Here is a 22,097-nt window from a genome sequence, read left to right as displayed (position 1 = left end):
GTACAGCAAGTAATTAGGAAGGCAAATGGAATGTTGGCCTTTATTGCAAGGGGGATGGAGTATAAAAGTAGGGAAGTCTTTCTACACCTGTAAAGGGCGTTGGTGAGACCACACCTGGAGTACTGCGTACAGTTTTGGTCTCCTTATTTAAGGAGGGATATATTTGCATTGGAGGCAGTTCAGAGAAGGTTCACTAGATTGATTCCTGGGATGAAGGGGTTGTCTTATGAGGAAAGATTGAGCAGATTGGTCCTATACTCATTGGAGTTTAGAAGAATGAGAGGTGATCTTATTGAAAGATAGAAGATTCTGAGGGGGCTTGACAGGGTAGATGCTGAGAGGATGTTTCCCCTCGTGGGGAATCTAAAACTAGGGGGCATAGTTTCAGAATAAGGGGTCGCCCATTCAAGACGGAGAGGATTTCTTCTCTCAGAGGGTCATGAATCTTTGGAATTCTCCACCCCAGAGAGCTGTGGAGGCTCAGTTAATTGAATATATTCAAGGCTGAGATAGAGAGATTTTTGAACTACAGGTGAGTCAAGGGTTATGGGGAACAGGCAGAAAAGTGGAGTTGAGGCCAAGATCAGATCAGCCATGACCTTATTGATTGGCAGAGCTGGCTCGAGGGGCTGAATGGCCTACTCCTGCTCCTAATTCTTATGCTCTTATATTCTTATGTAATGTAATTTAAATAGAACAAGTGAGATTGAGGGCTGGATTTTACCAGCCCTGAGGAGGCGGGTCTGGAGGCGGGACTGCTGGGAAAATCTCAAAAAATGGGAGCGGGTCCCAAACCTGCTACTATCCTGCCTCCAATCAATCTTCTCGGGATTTAACAGGCAGTTAAGAGGCTTTTTCCCATTTTTCTGGTGCTGCTGCGGGCTTCCCGACATTGGGGAACCCCGCCAGGTTAAGTGAGGCGTGATGTGGGTCTACTGTAATTTTTGTGTATTTATGCCAGATATCAGATAATAAAAAGAAACTTCTGTTTTTTGGTATATACCCATGCACATATTTGATGAGGGTGGGGCTGCAACATTACTGTGTGAGGAAATTATTGTTGAACCTGCCTATATGATAATATGTAGAATTGTTCTCACGTACTAAACTTCTACTGAATCAGAAGAGGCACCACAGTCCGTAATGCACTGATTATAGTATCCCACACTGATTTTACTGTTTTGTTCAAGCAGCTACATCAAGCACTGCAACGACAACAGAAACCTCTTCTTCCTCTGTACCATCAACAACTACATCACAGACCTCTTCACCCACCTCAGGGACAACAGTACCAACAGCTACAGAGAGCAGCACTCACCCATTGACAACCCAAACCACAACAATCTCAACAACCGCTGTCAGTCCCACAACAGGAAGTAGTAAGGATCAGACTTTCTCTTTAACAGCGATTTTGTACTAATGGTGCTGAAAATAATGATACTGAAGTTAAATTTCTGAGCAATATCAAAACCTGTAATTTTATATTGTTTATAATTAGAACTGTAGCTGCTACAATTTGCAACATTAATTCATAAAGAGTTCCTTGTTGAGCAATACAACTTTGTATTTCTCAGAATTTCACTGATATACAGTACCTTTTATAAGTAATATTGAGTGTCATGTCAAGCCCTTATGCCAATTTTCCTTTTCATTTACACAGATGCGTCAACTACTACAACAGGTACTACAGAGACACCTTTTGTATCTGTAGAACTGACGTGTGCAACATCGAGCCCTACCTCTACTGAATGGGCAACAAGCACATCTACAGAGGGAACAATCTCACCAACACCACTCAATTCCTCAACAACAAAAGGTAGTAATCATCAGATCTTACCTTTACCAGCTCTCTTGTACTGATGATGTTGAAAATAATGTAACTCATGCAGGATAGATGAGCAATTTCAAACCTGTCATCCTGGTGTGCCAAAACATGCTGAAGGGTAGGGTAATCAAAGCAATAGTCCCTGGAACCTCTTAAATGTAAAAACAATTCCTGGTGAAGAAGTGGTGGCAGATTATAAGTCACAATTTCCATCTTTGAGGGTCGGGAAATTGTGACAGGGCCGAGTCACGCCGTGGTTCTACTGCAGAAGCGCCCTGACTTAAATTCAGTTTCAGTTTTCAGGGCAGGCTGAAGGAGCCCCTGTCCACAGTGGCAGCCACAGGCAAATGGAAAAGATAGGATGGGATGGCATCACCTATCCTAAATTTCATGCATTCCAACTTCCTATGTGCTACTGAGAATGTGCTCCACTGCTGAAAATGTGACATTTTCCAGTACCTTTTCATCCTAGCGGAAGTGCTTGGTTAAAGGGACACTGCTGAACTGAAACTGTTTGTACGGACTTTTGGCCATATCTTGGAACTCACCACATGAATTGGGAAAAAAATGCTCTCATAAGTTGAGGTAGCGTTCACTTACAAGAGCATTTTATTTCAAGAGAATTACTGAGCTAGGAACTGAAGGCTGCTCAATGGACTTGCCAATAGGAATCCTATTTTACATGACCAAATACTGGGGGAGAAGGAACTGCAGGAGGCTGCAAAGGAAGCCAGGTTAGTCAGGCAGTGTAGTGTATATGCCTTTAAGTCAGAACCAATTTTTACAGCTCCTGTATACTGTAGTACCGGCAGTGACCACACTGGTATATAAGCTGTGTGCATGCCTCTGTACCCCAGTCTAGAGATTACCCTCCTCCAGTAAAGACCTGTTATTTGTTAATGAACAGCATCCGTGTGATTATTTATCCACTGAACCATGGATCTAACAGTGGCGACGAGTGTCGATTCGAATCTACCTGCAACATAAAAAAAAATAGTCGAGCCCAGGAACACGGGCGTCGACCGCAAGCAACCGCCCAGCAGTCAGGCAGAGATCCAACTTCGCTGGGGAGGCTGTGGCGAGCCGGGCTTGGTTCCCCAGCCACAACGAGCATTAAGAGACCGACGACAGGTCCAGAGCAGACCCTTCCCGAGCAGCGGCGGCTGGAGCCGACCGACGGCAGAGAGAGAGAGCTGAGCAGCGTCGACGGGGTAAGAAAGAGGGTGAAGAGAGCAGGGCGCAGCCGTGGGTTGATCACCGAGCGGCGTCGAGGAAAAATACTGCAAACCAGAGAGAGAGAGGGTAAGAAACAGCCGGGTTCTAGACTGAGCGGCGTCGACAAATATCAAGAGAAGAATGCGCAGAGCACAGCCAGGGATCACGGACTGATCAGGGTCCGCGGGGCAAAGCAAGGGGAGACGCCATTGAGCCGCAGAGAAGCAGGGAGTGCGCGGGAGACGCCATTGAGCCGCGGAGAAGCAGGGAGAGCGCGGGAGGCGCCAGTGAGCCGCGGAGAAGAAGGAAGAGTGCGGGAGACGCCATTTTGCGAAGCCGCAGTGGAGAAGACGGGCGAGCGCGGGAAGGAAGGAAAGCGCAGGAGATGCCATTTTGTGCCAGCGGAGAAGAAGGGGAAGCGCGGGAAGCGCCATTGGTGATAGTTAACGCACAACCAAGGATGCCGAAGAGTGGCAGTATCTCTACCTTCGACAATGAAGTCGAAGATTGGGCGACATATGTGGAACGTATTGAGGTGTACTGCAGGGCGAATGAAGTGCCAGATGCTAATAAAGCACTGGTTCTGTTAAATTCCATGGGTGCAAAAACTTATGGGTTACTGCAAAATCTAATAACCCTGGAGAAGCCGGTAAACAAGAATTTTGAAAGCATAGTAGAAATCCTACAGGATCACTTAAACCCCACACCGCTGCTGATAGCAGAACGATTTAAGTTCCATAAAAGGAACCAACACGAAGACGAAAGCAATGCTGAGTACCTAACGGAACTGCGCAAGCTATCAAAATACTGCCAGTTTGGAGCGGGACTAGCAGACACATTAAGGGAGAAGTTTGTGTGTGGGCTACAAAGTGAAGGAACCCAGAAACGGCTTCTATCAGAAAAGGATCTTACGCTGGACAAAGCTTTCAGTATGGCAGTATCACACGAAGCAGCCGCAAGGGGCGCTGCAGAGATACAACGGAGACCGCAAGAATATGGCACCAACGAAATGACCTATGGAACAGGGAAGTGCTATCGCTGCGGCAGAACAACACATGACCAGAAAGATTGTTGGTTCAAGGACCAAGTGTGCAGACAGTGTGGGAACGCAGGACACATAGCAAGAGTCTGCAGGTCTGGGAAGAAAACCAACAGTAAGAAATCTCCACAGGAGAAGTACAAAAAGGTACACCAGGTGATGGACAGTGGTTCAGACGAACAAAAAAGTGACACAGACTCCGGAAGCAAGGAGCTGGGTTGTCTGAAACTACATAATGTAACCAAAATGGAGGACCACCACTGCTAGGACGTGAATGGATCCGAAAGATACACTTAGATTGACATTCCATACAGGCACTGAAGGTTGAGGCCAAAAAGGATGACGACGTCACACCTGGACGACTGTCAAAAATGCTAACTGATGCAAAAGAAGTGGTCCAGGAGGGACTAGGAACACTAAAAGGAATAACAGCAACAATTAAAATAGAGGAAAATGCAAGCCCAAAGTTTCTGAAGGCCAGACCAGTGCCTTATGCGATCAGACCAGCCGTCGAAGCAGAGCTGGAAGGGTTGGAATGTTCAGGAGTACTGTCCAAAGTGGACTGGAGCGAGAGGGCTACACCCATCGTTCCTGTAATGAAGAGGTCGTTGATTAATACACCTGGGGAACCAAAGAAGGTCCGCATCTGTGGGGATTTTAAGGTGACAGTGAACCCAGTCCTTCACACGGTGCAATATCCGCTTCCACGAATTGAGGATATTTTTGCCTCGCTATCTGGTGGTAAACGCTTCACCAAAATTGATCTAGCCCAGGCGTACTTGCAGATGGAGGTAGAAGAAGCTTCGAAACATTACCTTACGATCAACACCCATAAAGGTCTCTATCAATACAACCGGCTGGTGTTTGGAGTAGCCTCGGCTCCGGCTATCTGGCAAAGGGCGATGGATCAGGTCCTGCAAGGGATTCCAGGGACCCAGTGTTATTTGGACGACATCTTGGTCACGGGCGAAAATGACAGTGATCACCTCGCTAACTTGGAGAAGGTGCTCGCCAGATTAAAGGAATATGGGCTACGAGCTAATCGCCACAAGTGCGAGGTTTTCCAGAAACAGATCTCGTATTGCGGCCACGTCATCGATGAAGAGGGGTTACATAAGTCCCCTGAAAAGATTGAGGCAGTAGTCAAGGCTCCAGCACCGGAAAATGTGTCACAACTGAGGTCGTTCCTTGGGCTGGTAAACTATTACCACAAGTTCTTACCAAATTTGTCTATGGTATTACACCCGCTGAACACCCTACTGCAAACAGGGGTACCATGGAAGTGGGATGACGAACGTAAACGAGCTTTCCAGAAGTGTAAAGAATTGATCACATCAAAAGAGGTGTTGGCCCATTTCAACCCAGCACTACCAATTCGTTTGGCATGTGATGCATCACCCTACGGCATTGGAGCGGTGCTGTCGCACAGATTCCCAGACGGGTTGGAGAGGCCAGTAGCCTTTGCGTCTCGGTCACTAACCTCAGCCGAGCGCAACTACACCCAGATTGACAGGGAGGCCCTCAGCCTAGTATGGGGAGTAAAAAAATTCAACCACTATCTGCATGGGCAGAAGTTCACCTTGCTGACTGACCATGACTGACCACCAGCCACTTGTTTCCATCTTTAATCCTAAGAAGGGCGTGCCAGTAATGACTGCACAGCGGTTACAAAGATGGTCCCTGTTTCTAGGGGCGAATCAATATGAAATAGAATATAAAGGCACGAAACAGCATGGGAACGCTGATGGGCTATCGCGCCTGCCACTGCCTACGGTGGAGGAAGCACCAGCAGTGGACCCTATCGAGATATTTTATTCGTTGATAATTGAATGATTGCCAGTAACAAACGCGGATATAGAGAAGGAGACCCGCAATGATCCAACACTGTCACGGGTATATGAATTGACGGTGAGGGGATGGCCAACACATGGCGACTCACTGTTGCCAGCATTCTCATCCAGAAGAGAACAGCTGTCAGTATGCCAGGGGACAGTGATGTGTGGAGCCAGAGTGGTGATTCCACCCAAGTTAAGGGAGAGAGTGCTAAAAGAGCTACATGAAGGTCATCTGGGGGGAGTGAAAATGAAAAGCCTTGCTAGGGCTTATGTGTGGTGGCCGGGAATCAATCAACAAATCGAAGACCTAACGAAGAGCTGCTTAGGATGCCAGAAGATACAAAATGCACCACCACATGCCCCTCTACACCCATGGGAGTGGCCCTCCTCTCCATGGCAACGGGTGCACATTGATTTCGCTGGTCCATTCATGGACACAATGGGCCAGAAATTCCAGGCCAGAAGCGTGAGTACGGTCGGGTTACTCACGCATCTGGCCGTTGGAAATGCCGACGTTCAGCAGGAACAGCGCATGCGGGGAACGCCGGCATTTCCAGACCCGAGGTCTATTCACAGCGCGTGCGACTGCACAGGCAGCACTTGCGCAGTGAACTTTGTAGATTTCACTGATGGATTCAGTGAGGGTAAGTCCCTAGAACTTACACTTGAAAAAAGCAAGTGTAAAGTTGTTCATTGGCTGGGGAAGGAGATATATTTTATGGAGGAGCTTATGAAATGCAATATTTAGGTTTGGGAAAGGGAGGGAAGTTATTTTAAGAAATTTTAAGTAAGTTTTAAACTTTAATTTTTTTTTTTTAAACGGGTTTTCAGAACGGTAGGTAGAAGGAGCAATTGTGGCTGTGTGAATGGAATGTGAGAATGAGTTATGTATGTATGTCCACATATATTCCTTTACGTATATGTATGTATGTTTTATATTCCTTTACTAATGTGTATGAATGTATATTTTTAATTATGATTTTCCAATAAGTTACTTTCTCTGAAAGTCATAATTAAATAATACATTCATACACATAAGTAAAGGAATATATACATAACACGCAAAGGAATATATACAGACATACATACTTTCAGAAGCTCCACGATAAGAAATATCTTCCTCCGCAGCCTCTGGAGCAACTGTACCCATGCTTTTTTCATGTGTAAGTTGTAATGACTGGACCTCACTGAAAGCATTAATGAAAGCGGCGAATTATACTGCGCACGCGCTGCCTGTGCAGTCGCACGCGTTCTGCCTCTGAACCCCTTCGTTCAGAGGACAGGAAATGCCGGTTTTCCCCACATGCACTGTGCATGCTGAAAACCGGCATTTCATCCGGCCAGATGCGTAAGTACCCCGACCGTACTAGCGCATTTGGAAGGGAATTACTGGACCAACATTTTACATGTCAATAAAATAAAAAATTTAACAATTGCACGACTTGCCCCCTCGCATCTGCGACTGAGGGTCCAAGGAGGTGCATTGCGCAAGAGGTCATCATCGTACGTATCCTCACACTGTTCCCTTTTGGGGAACTGTATGAAGTGGTGGAAGGATTTATGGCCGTGATTAACGCTCATTCCGTGACCGTAACCATCTTTGAACCAGCCATTAGGGTGGTTAGTCCTATGGCGGGAGGGTTTTACGGGCTCCCACAACCCATCTGAGGGGGGGGGGGCCACCAACACCCACGGACGCAAGTATCCCGCTGGATGTCCACCCAGAATTTAAAGTTGGAGCTCCGACTCCACTTGCCGGGACTGTCTGGAGTGGGGTTCAAAACCCTACTCCTTCTGGCCCAGCGGCGGGGATGCTTACTGCTACGCAAAAGGCCCACTCCGCACAAAAGGTGACACCCATACGTTTCCTGCGCCTTTTCCCTCCCCGTGACTGGAGCCCTATGCTGCCATATCACGTTGCTAATCGGATTGGGCCTTTGTCATAGCGGTAGGATCCCCGCCGCTGGGCCAGATCAGGGTAGGGTTTCGAACCCCGCTCCAGACAGTCCCGGCAAGTGGAGTCGGAGCTCCGGCTCTAAATTCTGGGTTGACATCCAGTGGGATATTTGCATCCGTGGGTGTGGGTGGCCCCCCCTCCTTCTATAGCTTGTGGGAGCCCGTAAAACCCTCCCGCCATAGGACTAACTGCCCTAATGGCTGGTTCAAAGATGGTTACGGTCACGGAATGAGCGTTAATCACGGCCATAAATCATTCCACCACTTCATACAGTTCCCCAAAGGGAACAGTGTGAAGACACGTATGACGACGACATTGCTAAATAAATAAATGGAATTTAAAAAATTCTTTTAGGGCTTTTAAAAGTCTTTAAATTGCTTTAATTCTCTTTAAAACTACTTCAGATTACTCAAAATAATGTAAACTTTTTAAAAAGTTTATAAAAGTTACCTAAATCTTCAAAAAACTTCCAAAAACCTATTTAAACTGCTGCTTTGCATGTAGAAATGCTTAGCAGCTTGACAGAAACATTGGGGGCGTGTCCAGTGAAACTGAGACCTCAAGGGGCATGTCTCACTTACACTGCACGCTCCTGGCTTCGCGCTGGCTGCACTCCTGGGCGGCGTGACGTCATACGCTGCCCGGGATTCTTCTTTTTCATTCACCAAGTCCAGGCGTCCCTGGAGCTGATCGTCAGTAGCGCGGGGTAAGTGTAAATACGGGGCTTGCATGCGCTGCAAGCCCCGTTCTGGAATTTCTGGGCCATTGTTCTTAATAGCAGTGGATGCTCATTCAAAGTGGCCTGAGGTGATAAAGATGTCTTCAACCACTACAGAGAAAACGATTGCAGTCCTACGGACCATATTTGCCAGAAACGGTTTGCCAGAGCAGATCTACTCTGATAATGGACCACAGTTTGTGTCCGACGAGTTCCAAAAATTCATGAAAAGGAATGGGGTAAGGCATTACACATCCGCCCCGTATCATTCAGCCACCAATGGATTGGCTGAGAGGTTCGTACAAACCTTTAAGAAGGCGATAAAGGCCATGTGCGACGAGGAAATTCCACTACAGCATAAGCTGGACAATTTCTTATTAGCCTACCGAAACGCGACACATGCAGTTACCAACCAGACCCCAGCCATGATGTTCTTTAACCAAAGGTTGAAATCTCGTCTGGACTTGCTCAGACCAAATGTGCGAAGAAATGTTGAGGACAAACAATTCCAGCACATGAACGAGAAGCAGACAAGGAGCTTCAATGTAGGGCAACCAGTCTTGGCCCGGGACTATCGAACAGAGAAGTGGCAACCCGGAACGATATGTACAAGGCAGGGGCCATTAATGTACACCGTGGCTGTCGGGGAGAACATTGTGAGATGCCACGTCGATCAGATCTTAGCATCACAGGAATGCGCCAACCCCATGTCTCGAGTACCTGGGGATGAACCCGACATACCGGTAGCATCTACTTCAGACCCAGTAGCAGTGGAACCCGATGAACTACCCGATGAAAAGGGGTCAGAATCGCCTCTGCACCAAGAACAAGAACCTCTGGAAAGGCGCTATCCCGAAAGGGTCAGGAAGCTGCCCCAAAGACTGAATCTATAAATGGACTTTTGTTATTGAATGTACATGTAAAAATGTAATTGTTATTTGAATATTAAGGGGGTATTATTAATCTAAAAAGCGAGGAATTGTAGTGTATGTGCCTTTAAGTCAGAACTACTTTTTACAGCTCCTGTATACTGTAGTACCGGCAGTGACCACACCGGTATATAAGCTGTGCGCATGCCTCTGTACCCCAGTCTAGAGATTACCCTCCTCCAGTAAAGACCTGTTATTTGTTAATGAACAGCATCCGTGTGATTATTTATCCACTGAACCACGGATCTAACAGGCAGCACCAGTGGAGAGCCAGGGCATCCCAGCACTACCTACTCAGCAGGATGTATAGACCCAGGCCCTGAGGCATTTCTCAGGAGGCTTCAGTCATGAAGCTTTAGAAGAGCTCTGATTGCTGCTGCAGCCATATCTGGAACCAAGATCCACAGCACGCACGACTTCCACTGTTGCAGAGACATTGACCACAGCTCTAAACTTTTATGCCAAAGGCTCATTCCAGAGGGCCATGAAGAACTTTTGTCAGATCAGCCAATTTGCTCTGTACTCCCCTCTATGGCAAATCACCAATGCCCTTTTTGCCAAGGCAGTTCATTTTTTACAATTTGACAATGCTCCCAACACAGATGCTCTGAAGAACCATCAGATTTATTAGAATTGCTAGATTCCCCAGGGTTAATGATTGCAATCGTGTGGCATTGTGCGCCCCAAATGCAACTGCCATATTTATATGAACTGCAAAGGCTTCTATTCTCTAAATGTGCAGCTCATTTGTGACGACAGGCACAGCTTCTTGTACGTGAGTTCTCAACATCCTGGAGCTGTCATGATGCTTTTATACTTATCAGACCTGTGTCTTGGTCTAATTCAACAGCAGGAGCAAGAGTTAGGATGGCTGCTGACTGACAAGGGATACTTTGTACCCTGGCTCATAACAACTCTTTGCAGGACCACTAGTGCAGTAGAGGAGCACAACAATGCTGCACACATGAAGGCAAGAAGGAGAATTGAATAATCAACTGGGATGCTCAAAGGGAGTGCCTGGTGTCTGGATAAGTCCAGGGATGCCTTGCAGGATACTCCCAGCACTATCCTGTAAATTGTGGAAGCAAGTTGTGTGCGTCACAAGTTTGCAATTAGGAAAGGACTGTCCCAGAGGATGCCACAGAGCTGATGATGCTGATGCTGTAGAACCTGGCCTATGAAGTACAGGAAGCAGGTGCAGTGGCAACAGCTGCTAGACACCCAAGAGACAGGCTCATTCAGCTCACCTTCACAGATGAATAGAGCACTACTTTCTAAAAGTCTCAGCCCATCAGAGATCTGCCTCTTCTCATCAAACACTCCATGGTCTATGTAGAATCCTTGATCCTCATCGCTAGCCATCATATTCTAATCCTGAGCCCCAACATCAACATATTACCTGTTCCCCAATGTCATAACAGTAAATCAAACATCAAGCAATCCTTGCATCAAATATCACAACCATTTATTATAACTACTTACAAAGACATTAGTTAGTTCTGTTACTATGCACACCCGCTGTGATCACACGGGTTTTTCTCTGTCCTATTGTAAAATTTCATCTACGTGCCACCTTATGACCTGGCTTCTAAGATGTAGTTGACTGCTGAAAAGTAGCATGTGATGGAGGTAGCCCTTCTTTCAAGGCCCCTAACTCCTAGGATGGACACAGGACAGGTTGACTCTTTGTCACAGGCTCCTTGGCAGCCTAGTCCTGCAAAGATGTGTGCAGATGCATATTAAAAGAGCTGCAGCAAGGAGCTGATGGAGTGATGCTGCTATTAGGGGAAGTAGCCTCTGAGGCACGCACACAGGCTTCTCCACTGCTACAGGCAACAGGATTCTGGTTATCAATGTTCTGAGGGAGAATGGACCTCATGGAATCAAATTGGTATTAAAAGTTTGTTTTCCATGTTAAGTTCTTATTAAGAATTAAAGGGAAATGTGAGCATTTGCTCAAGGTTTATGTCATTCTCACATTGCCTTAAATTCCCACAATTGAAGCTGGCATAAAAGCACCAAAGGAAGCCAGCAGAGTTCAAGAGGGAAGTAGAATAGTAGATAGCCTACAGAAATAGATAAGGAGAAGTTCTTCAATATGCACAGCAATATAGGCACAGCGACAAGTCTGTCTTTAGTGAACATGCTGGAGGAGGAGAAGCAAAAACAAAAGGAGAGGACTGGCTGTCATTTTTACAAGCACAGGGAGCAGATAATAATGATTTATTACTCCCAATGCAATGTGAGTAAAATATATGCTCAATCGCCTGCATCAGACAGAGGAACAGTTTTGCCGAGGCAGCGCCTCATAAGAGAACAATCAATCACGTGTCTATTCCTGAAAGAAGACCTGCAGACAACAAGGAACATCTGGTTGACATTCTCAGTGGAAGTGAAAGTTACCACTGAACTAAAGTTCAACAGCAATAACAGGAGACATCAGTTAAATCAAACACTACAATTCAGTGCTGCCCCACAGAGGCATCTGCACACGTTCTACACTAACATTCAACAGTACCCGGGCAGGCAGACCCAATTTTCTGATTTGCAGGTACAGGGTGCATTTATTGCAATCATGTCACCGTGTGTGCCTGTAGGCAATGGTCTCTCTTTAATCAACAGGAAGGTTCATTGCTCCATTAAGGTCTAGATGGTATGTGGCAACCAGTAAAATATATGCAAGTTAATGCTCGTTTACCTGCGAATGTTCATGCCTACCAATTGTAATACAATTAACCATTCTCCAACCAGTTGGAGGTGAAAGCAGAATGCAAGCAGCTGTTGATACCTGTGCAGAACCCCCATATCCTTCAAAAAGGGCTTATAATGACACACATTTATGAAGCAGTCTATAGTCTATAGATAATAGTCTATAGTCTAAAGATAATATCTATAGACCCTTGAATCAATTAATCTAAAGAACGCAGTAATCCAGGGGTAACATATAGAATGATCCAGAATGAGTTGGATGAATAATTGTAGGATTTAAAAGGTGCTATATAAATGCAAGTTCTTTCTTTCATTTCTTTCTGGACAAAAGTCAGAAGTTTGTAATTATACATTACTACCAAAGATCTTGCGATTTCTGTTATACATGTTTTATCACAATTTTAAGTTTAATATTTTGGAATTAGGCAAAAAGTAATGATTGCAATATTTATACTGTTGAACATTTACCAATTTATAATCCATCCTTCGCCTGGATGTAGAATGCTAATGAGTGTGCATTTCAAATTATTGCTAGAAATGAATTGAGAAATTCCCCAGTCGTTGCCACTTTTCCAAAACTGGAATCTTTTTTGCACTCAGAACATATATAATTGGAGACATTATTTATCTATATGATTACAAACTGGTCATTGTTACAATTCATTTAAACACATTATTGGTATGTTTCAAGTAATGTTGATTGCTTTCAATCTTGAGCTGAAAATTGAACATTTTTCTGGTGCCAGTTCTGTATATCCAAATTTGAATTAACAATTTCATAGGAAATGGCTTGCTGGACAAAATATCATTGGCTTTGGTCAGAATAAATCATATCAGTTGGATTTACAAAACTTTCTGTCACAACTGATTGAGGAATCATTTAACTTCCGATACTGATGAATGTGCAGCAAACACATTGGGTGCAATTTTCAACTATGGCAGGGGAGGAAAACTGGCAGTTTCGAGCAGTCGCCCCACCTGAGATTCCTTTCCATTGAAGCCAATGGAAAGGAAAATGGGTGGGTGTATAATAGGCGGCCGATCTGCTATGGCATGTTTTTCAACCCTGTCAAAGTTCAAAGTTACCCCATCATCCTGTCAGTAAATCTGCAACAATACAATTGGAAGCTTTAACTGCAGGTGTCACAGTGGCTACAGGATCAAACTTACCAACACTTCCCTTTGTGATGGTAAAAATGCTTTATGCTTAGATTCTTTGACAATTTATCGAATGCCATATCAAACAAAATGCAAAATCTAATATCTAGAATCATAGAATCATAGAAATTTAAGGCACCGAAGGAGGCCATTCGGCCCAAAGAATCTGTGCTGGCCGAAAAAGAGCTATCTAGCCAAATCCCACTTTCCAGCTCTTGGTCCGTAGCCCTGTAGGTTACGGCACTTCAAGTGCATATCCAAGTACTTTTTAAATGCGATGAAGTTTTCTGCCTCTACCATCCTTTCAGGCAGTGAGTTCCAGACCCCTCACCACCCTCTGGGTGAAAAAAATTCCCCTCAACTCCCCTCTAATCCTTCTACCAATTACTTTAAATCTATGCCCCCTGGTTATATATCTCTCTGCTAAGGGAAATAGGTCCTTCCTTTCTACTCTATCTAGGCCCCTCAATTTTATACACCTCAATTAAGGCTCCCCTCAGCCTCCTCTAAGAAAACAACCCCAGCCTATCCAATCACTCCTCATTCCTACAAGCTGGGTGGGAATGTAAGTTGTGAGGAGGATACAAGGAGGCTTCAAGGGGATATAGACAGGCTAAGTGAGTGGGCAAGAACATGGCAAATGGAATATAATGTGGAGAAATGTGAAGTTATCCACTTTGGTAAGAAAAATAGAAAAGCAGAATATTTTTTAAATGGTGAGAGATTGGGAAATGTTGGTGTTCAGAGGGACCTGGGTGTCCTTGTACACGAAGCACTGAAAGTTAACATGCAGGTACAGCAAGCAAATAGCAAAGCAAATGGTATGTTGGATTTAAGTATAAGAATAAAGACGTCTTACTGCAATTATATAGGGCCCTGGTGAGACCACACCTGGAGTATTGTTTACAGTTTTGGTCTCCTTGCCTAAGGAAGGATGTACTTGCCATAGAGGGAGTGCAACCAAGGTTCACCAGACCGGTTCCTGGGGTGGGGGGGATTGTCCTATGAGGAGAGATTGAGTAGACTAGGCCTATATTCTCTAGAGTTTAGAAGAATGAGACGTGATCTCATTGAAACATACAAAATTCTTACAGGGCTTGACAGGGTAGATGCAGGGAGAATGTTTCCCCTGGCTGGGGAGTCTAGAACCAGTGGTCACAGTCTCAGAATAAGGGGTCGGCCATTTAGGACTGAGATGAGGAGAAATTTCTTCACTCAGAGGGTGGTGAATCTTTGGAATTCTCTACCCCAGAGGACTGTGGAGGCTCAGTCGTTGAGTATATTCAAGACAGAGATCGATAGATTTTTGAATATTAAGGCAATCAAGGGATATGGGGATAGTGCATGAAAGTGGAGATGAGGTAGAAGATCAGCCATGATCTTATTGAATGGCAGAGCTGGCTCGAAAGTCCAAATGGTCTACTCCTGCTTCTATTTCTTATGTTCTTATGTTCTCATTGCTAAAATTCTCCAGTCCTGGCAACATCTTCGTAAATCTCCAGTGCAATCACATCTTTGCTGTAATGTGGTGACCAGAGCTGTATGCAGTACTCTAGCTGTGGCCTAACTAGTGTTTTATACAGTTCTAGCATAACCTCCCTGCTCTTATATTCTATGCCTCGGCTAATAAAGAAAAGTATCCCGTATGCCTTCTTAACCACTTTATCTACCAGTCCTGCTACCTTTTGGGATCTGTGGACATGCACTCCAAGATCCCTCTGTTCTTCTACACTTCTCAGTATCCTACTATTTATTGTGTATTCACTTGCCTTGCTAGCCCTCCCCAAATGCATTACCTCACACTTCTCCGGATTGAATTCCATTTGCCACTTTTCTGCCCACCTGACCAATCCTGCAGTCTACAGTGTTCTTCCTCACTATCAACCACACGACCAATTTTCATATCATCTGCAAACTTCTTAATCATGCTCCCTACATTGAAGCCTAAATCATTGATATATACCACAAAAAGCAACGGACCTAGTACTGAGCCCTGCGGAGCCCCACTGGAAACAGCCTTCCAGTCACAAAAACACCTGCCGACAATTACCCTTTGCTTCCTGCCACTGAGGCACCTTTGGATCCAAATTGCCACTTTAATTTGGATCCCATGGGCTTTTACTTTTCTGACCAGTCTGCCATGTGGGACCTTGTCAAAAGCCTTGCTAAAATCCATGTAGACTACATCAAACATGCTACCCTCATCGACCCTCCTCGTTACCACCCCAAAAAATTCAGTCAAGTTTGTCAGACACGACCTTCCCTTAACAAAACCATGTTGACTGTCCTTGATTAATCCGTGCCTTTCTAAATGACGATTAAAACTGTTGTATCCGTGTGTTAATGGAGACACGGAATGCAGGAGTTGGCTTAACAGGTGTTTACTGAACAAAGTCTGGAGGTGAACTAAAAGATACAAGACACTATACAGGCTTATATACCCGAGTGGTCACTACCGGTATTACAGTACACAGGGGCTCTTAAAGGTACATACACTACAATTCCTCCCCTTTTAGATAATTGGTACATAACATTTTAAGTAATCATTAATTAACATGTTTACAAGAACAATAATCTACACATTTGCTGCAGTTAATCAATTATAAGTCAGTCTCTCTGGAGGCTTCCTGACTCGGTCCGGATAACGCCTCGGTGGTGTAGTAGTTTTCGGTGGTGTAGTAGGTACTTTTGGCAAGGTCGATTCGGCTTGAATGCCAGTGTCGGGTTCATCTGGTTCCAGTATCACCGGATCGGAGGTAGATACTATGGGTATCTCTGCTTCATCATTAGGCATATAGAGTTGTGGTGTAGGTTGTCCATTTTCGGATGACTCTATGATCTGGTCAGCATGGCGCCTTATTATACTTTCTCCAATGTCCACGGTACACATCAGTGGTCCTAGTCGTGTGCAAATAGTTCCAGGCTGCCATTTCTCGGTACGGTAGTCCCGGGCCAAAACTTGTTGACCTATCTGGAAGGTTCTAGTTGGCCTTTCATTCATGCCTTGAAATTGCCGGTTCTCTACGTCCCTTCTGATGTTTGGCTTGATCAAATCCAGCCGGCATCTTAGTCTTCTATTGAAAAACATCATGGCGGGAGTTTGGTTTGTAACCACATGTGTTGCATTCCTGTACGCAAACAAGAAGTTATCCACCTTATGTTGTAGATTTATGTCTTCATTACCCATGGCCTTTATGGCCTTCTTGAAGGTCTGGACAAACCTTTCAGCTAATCCATTGGTGGCGGGATGGTATGGGGCGGACGTGTAGTGCTTAACCCCATTGTTTTTTAAGAACTTCCTGAATTCTTCGGGCACAAATTGCGGTCCATTATCAGAACAGATCTGTTCAGGCAGCCCATTCCTGGCAAATATTGTCCTTAATACTGTGATGGTTTTTTCCGTGGTGGTGGAGGACATCTTTATTACCTCCGGCCACTTGGAGTGTGCATCAACCGCGATTAAGAACATTGAGTCCATAAATGGACCAGCAAAGTCGATATGTACCCTTTGCCATGGAGATGAGGGCCACTCCCATGGATGTAGAGGGGCTTGTGGTGGGGCGTTTTGGACCTTCTGGCATCCTAGACAGCTCTTGGTCATTTCTTCGATGTCTCCATCGATACCTGGCCACCACACAAACGCTCTGGCTAGGTTCTTCATTTTCACTCCACTCAGATGCCCCTCGTGAAGCTGCTTTAGCACTTTATCCTGGAGTTTGGGTGGAATCACCACTCTGGATCCACACATCAAGGTTCCTCAGCACACTGACAGCTGTTTTCTTTGCGAGAATGCTGGCAACAGTGGTTCGCCATGTGCTGGCCATCCCTTCACCGTTAAATCGTAGACTCGTGAGAGAGTCGGGTCATTTCTCGTTTCCTTTTCAATGGTAGAAGACATTCCACTATGGTTGAGTGGAACATCTCCACTGGGTCCACTGTAGGTGCCTCTTCTACCGTTGGCAATGGTAGGCGCGATAAACCGTCAGCATTTCCATGCTGTTTTGTTCCTTTGTATTCTATGTCATATTGGTGTGCCCCTAGGAAAAGGGACCACCTCTGTAGCCTTTGCGCTGTCATAATGGGAACGCCCTTTTTAGGGTTGAATATGGAGACGAGGGGTTGATGGTCAGTCAACAAGGTAAATTTTTGTCCGTGTAGGTAATGGTTGAATTTCTTCACTCCCCACGCCAGGCTGAGTGCTTCCCTATCGATCTGGGCATAGTTACGCTCAGCTGAGTTCAATGAGCGTGACGCAAAAGCTATCGGCCGCTCCGAGCCATCAGGGAATCTATGCGATAATACCGCTCCTATTCCGTAAGGGGATGCATCGCACGCCAGTCTGATTGGCAGTGATGGGTTGTAATGAGCCAACACTTCCTTGGACGTGATCAAGCCTTTGCATTTATGGAAGGCACGTTTACAGTCTTCGCTCCATTTCCAAATTACTCCCGTTTGTAGCAGTGCGTTAAGAGGGTGCAGAACAGTTGACAAGTTCGGTAAAAATTGATGATAGTAATTTATCAATCCCAGGAATGACCTTAATTGTGAGATATTTTCAGGTGCTGGGGCCTTTATGACCGCTTCAATTTTTTCAGGTGACTTATGCAACCCTTCTTCGTTAATTATATGGCCACAATATGATATTTGTTTCTGGAAAAATTCGCACTTGGGGCGATTTGCTCGTAGGCCCCGTTCTCTCAGCCTAGTGAGCACCTGCTCCAAATTGGCAAGGTGCTCGTTGTCGTTTTCTCCTGTTACAAGGATGTCGTCTAGGTAGCATTGAGTCCCCGGAATCCCTTGCAAGACTTGCTCCATAGCTCTTTGCCAGATAGCTGGAGCTGATGCTACTCCGAAAACCAGTCGATTGTACTGGTACAGGCCTTTGTGTGTGTTTATCGTGAGATACTTTTTAGAGGCCTCCTCAACCTCCATCTGTAGATATGCCTGTGCCAAGTCAATTTTGGTGAAACGTTTCCCTCCGGATAGTGAGGCGAAAATATCTTCTATCCTCGGAAGAGGATACTGTACCATGTGAAGGACCGGGTTTACAGTCACCTTGAAGTCCCCACAGATGCGAATTTTTCTCTGTTCTTCAGATTTATCATTATTCAACGTTTTCTTCATGACCGGGACGATGGGTGTTGCCCACTCGCTCCAATCTACCTTGGATAACACGCCTGCCTTTTCCAAATTCTCCAGCTCTGCCTCGACTGCTGGACGAATTGCGTATGGCACCGGCCTTGCCTTAACAAATTTGGGAATTGCCGCATCTTCCACTTTTATTGAGGCGGTGACGCCTTTCAAGGTTCCTAGTTCCTGTTGAAACACTTCTTTGGCATTGGCCTAGAGGTCTTTTAATCGTTCAGGTATGACGTCATCATCATTTTTTTTCTTACTGGTCACCGTCAGTGCCTGAATGGAGTGCCAGTCTAAACGTATCTTCCTGATCCATTAACGTCCCAACAGTGGTGGACCACCATCTTGCAGAACGTATAAATACAACTTCTGTATTTCCTTGCCGTTGTCTACAACAGGCACCCTTATGTTCCCTCTGGGGTATACTTTCTGCCCTGTATATGTCTTCAAGATAATGGATGTGTCTTTCAAAGGTATATGCGGAAATAGCCGCTCGTAATCCCGTCGACTTATGACGGTCAGAGCTGATCCTGTATCTAGCTCCATTTTAACTGGGGACCCCGCTATCATGAGGGTAACCCAAATGGTCTGGTAATCTTCTTTGGCAATTACATTATGTAATTTGAGACAGCTTAGTCTCTTGTTTCCGGAGTCGCTATCGCTCTTCTGGTCTTCGGAGCTACTGTCCGTCATCATTTGTACCTTCCTGTACTTTTCCTTATTGATTTTTTTTCTGTCAGTGGATTTTTTGTTTCCAGATCGGCATACACGTGCAATGTGTCCCATCTTTCCGCATTGCCTGCATGCTTTGTCCTTGAACCAACAGTCCCTCTGGTCATGGGTGGATCTGCCGCAGCGATAACATCTCTCGAAACCCCGTGTCATTTCATGGGTGCCGAAGTCCTGTGGCTTTTGCTGTATCTCTGCAGCTCCTCTTCCTGCTGCTTCGTATGATACAGCCACACTGAAAGCCTTGTCCAGTGTCAAATCTTTCTCAGAAAGTAACCTTTTCTGTGTTCCTTCATTAGGAGACCGCAGACGAATTTGTCTCGTAGAGAATTTGTCAGTCCTGCCCCGAATTGGCAGTGCTTTGACAGTTTTCTTAATTCGGTGAGGTAATCAGCGTTACTTTCATTCTTGTGCTGATTCCTCCTGAAGAATTTGAATCGTTCCGCTATCAGCAGCGGTGTTGGGTTTAAGTGCTCCTGTAGGGTATCAACAATCTCCTTAAAATTCTTGTCCATCGGTTTGGCTGGAGTGATTAAGTTTCGTAACAGCCCGTATGTCCTTGCGCCCATCAGATTTAGAAGTACCGATGCCTTTTTATCATCCTCTACTTCATTCGCTGTGCAATATACCTCCACTCTTTCCACATATGTGGTCCAATCCTCTATATCACTATCGAAAGCAGTAATATTGCCAGTCTTAGGCATCCTGAAAATCAAAAATGGCGCCTCCCGCGCTTTCCTTTCTTCCCTGCCGAGAAAAAAATGGCGCCTCCCGCGCTTTCCCGCCACTGCCGCTGCTGACAACGCTGTTCTCCACGGTTTTTATTTACACAGATATTTTTAATAGTTGGAGACTTGTTCCCGCCGGGCTCTCTGGGACTTTTCCCTCCCTCTGCTTGGTCCGAACGCCGACCTGCTTTGCAGCGCCGGCCGTCTCCCGAGTGCTCCACCCTCCGTCTCTGTTTGCCTCTGCCTTCCGACTCGCTGCTCGGCCCCGCTGCAGAGCCACCCGATCGAGAAGGATTAGTGCAGTACCTGCCACCAGCCCGGCTAGCTGGTGAAACCACAGTTTTTCTTTTTTTTTTCTTTTTTTTTCTTCGACCTTCGTCTGAGGAATCGATCTCCTTGAGGTGCTGCCGAATTGCAGGTAAGTCCGTTTCCAATTCGTCGCCACTGTTGTATCCGTGTGTTAATGGAGACACGGAATGTAGGAGTTGGTTTAACAGGTGTTTACTGAACAAAGTCTGGAGGTGAACTAAAAGATACAAGACACTATACAGGCTTATATACCCGAGTGGTCACTACCGGTATTACAGTACACAGGGGCTCTTAAAGGTCCATACACTACAAAAACTGTCCCTCAGAATTTTTTCCAATAATTTCTCCACCATCGAGATTAGGCTGACTGGCCTGTAATTACTCGGTCTATCCCTTTCTCCCTTTTTAAACAACGGTATAGCGTTAGCTGTCCTCCAGTCCTCCGGCACCATGCCTTGAAAAGAAAATAGTGAGCATGATAATAGTTCATTGCAGTAGTTCCAATGATAGAGATCAATTAAGGTTTACAACATGCCCTGTAACTTCTGTAAAAAATTGTCTGAGGAGTGATTTAACTTGTGCCTCCAGATATCGCTGAAAGTGAAACCAACTGTTAACAAATCTGCAACAAAATAATTGGCGGCTACACATGCATTTGCCAACCTGGCTCTAACATGAAACTTCAGGAGGGCCGTAAAGTAGGCGATAGTGGATCAGTCGCCTGTTATACACCTGCTCCAGCTTCCTTTCCAACCAAGTCAATGTAAAGGAAAATGAGGCTGGGTGCACAATGGATGGCTGATGCACGACCACTCATTTTATGTGTCTGCAGATCTTAAAATTTACCCACATTGTATACATAATTTCAGCAAGTTCTTTGATCGCAATTTTATATTTTGAAGAAAAACAAAACTCGAGATATTACTATTTGAATGTAGATAGCAATCTGGCAAATTATCGTGCATCGGGATCTGTTCAAAACACATCATTTAATTTGACACAATATGCCAAAGGAATGAGGTAACTTACTAAAGAGTTGAACTTTTTTCTCCAGATATCGATGAATGTGCAACCAACACATCAACCTGTCAACAAATCTGCAACAGTACAATTGGAAACTACACCTGCAGTTGCCGTCCTGGCTTCAGCATCAACAGGAACAACACTTCTCTTTGTGATGGTAGGAAATCTTCAAACATAGAGGCCGGAATTTTCCCAGTCCCGAGCATACGGGTTTGGGGGCGGGTCAGCAGTAAAAATTGTCAAAATTGCCAGCGCGTCGGGAACCCGCTGTCATCCCGCCGACTTCCGCATTTAACTCGGGCGCGTTTCCCCGCGCACCACGGACCTGCCCGGCAGAGGCGGGTGACCTCATTGAAGTACTTAAATGATTGTTGAGAGACACTTTACAGGCTTTTTAACAGCAGCTTTTGGTTTTAACTTCTTGAGCACGGGATTCACGCACCACAGGAACCTCGCCTGTGAAGGGGAGGCTGAAGCTCACTGGGCATTGTGCGAGTCCATTAATTGACAGCTGCGAAAAACACATAAATGCTTCCACATTACACCTGCTTACTTGGCTACTGGAAAGACTCTTGCTGACTCCATTTTGTGCACAGATTTAGCTGTCAGCAGTTTGCAGGTCATTTCTACAACCTCGGAAGCAGCTCTCACCACATTCACTAGTCACTATAACAACATTGAGAGATTGGGCCTCTGATCTCCACTTTACCTGCCATCAATTACATGAGCATGGATGTCGCTTATGCTGTCTCACCTTGGACCTCAGAATCGGACCAAGGTAAGCTCC

General features: G+C 45.4%; 1 long non-coding RNA gene across 1 annotated transcript; it reads left to right on the top strand.

The window, feature by feature from the left end:
• The first annotated feature begins 1,211 nt into the window (after positions 1–1,211).
• LOC147115639 (uncharacterized) lies at positions 1,212–21,464 on the top strand. Its single transcript, XR_015078581.1, has 3 exons — positions 1,212–1,379; positions 1,661–1,816; positions 21,342–21,464. It is a non-coding gene; the product is annotated as an uncharacterized LOC147115639 (long non-coding RNA).
• Positions 21,465–22,097: the final 633 nt, after the last annotated feature.

Source organism: Somniosus microcephalus, chromosome 6, assembly GCF_052327205.1.
Source record: "Somniosus microcephalus isolate GS21.2 chromosome 6, FLI_Smic_1.0, whole genome shotgun sequence".
Classification (NCBI taxonomy): domain Eukaryota; kingdom Metazoa; phylum Chordata; class Chondrichthyes; order Squaliformes; family Somniosidae; genus Somniosus; species Somniosus microcephalus.
Note: the sequence above shows the minus strand (reverse complement) of the source record. Positions and strands in the feature narration are given on the sequence as shown.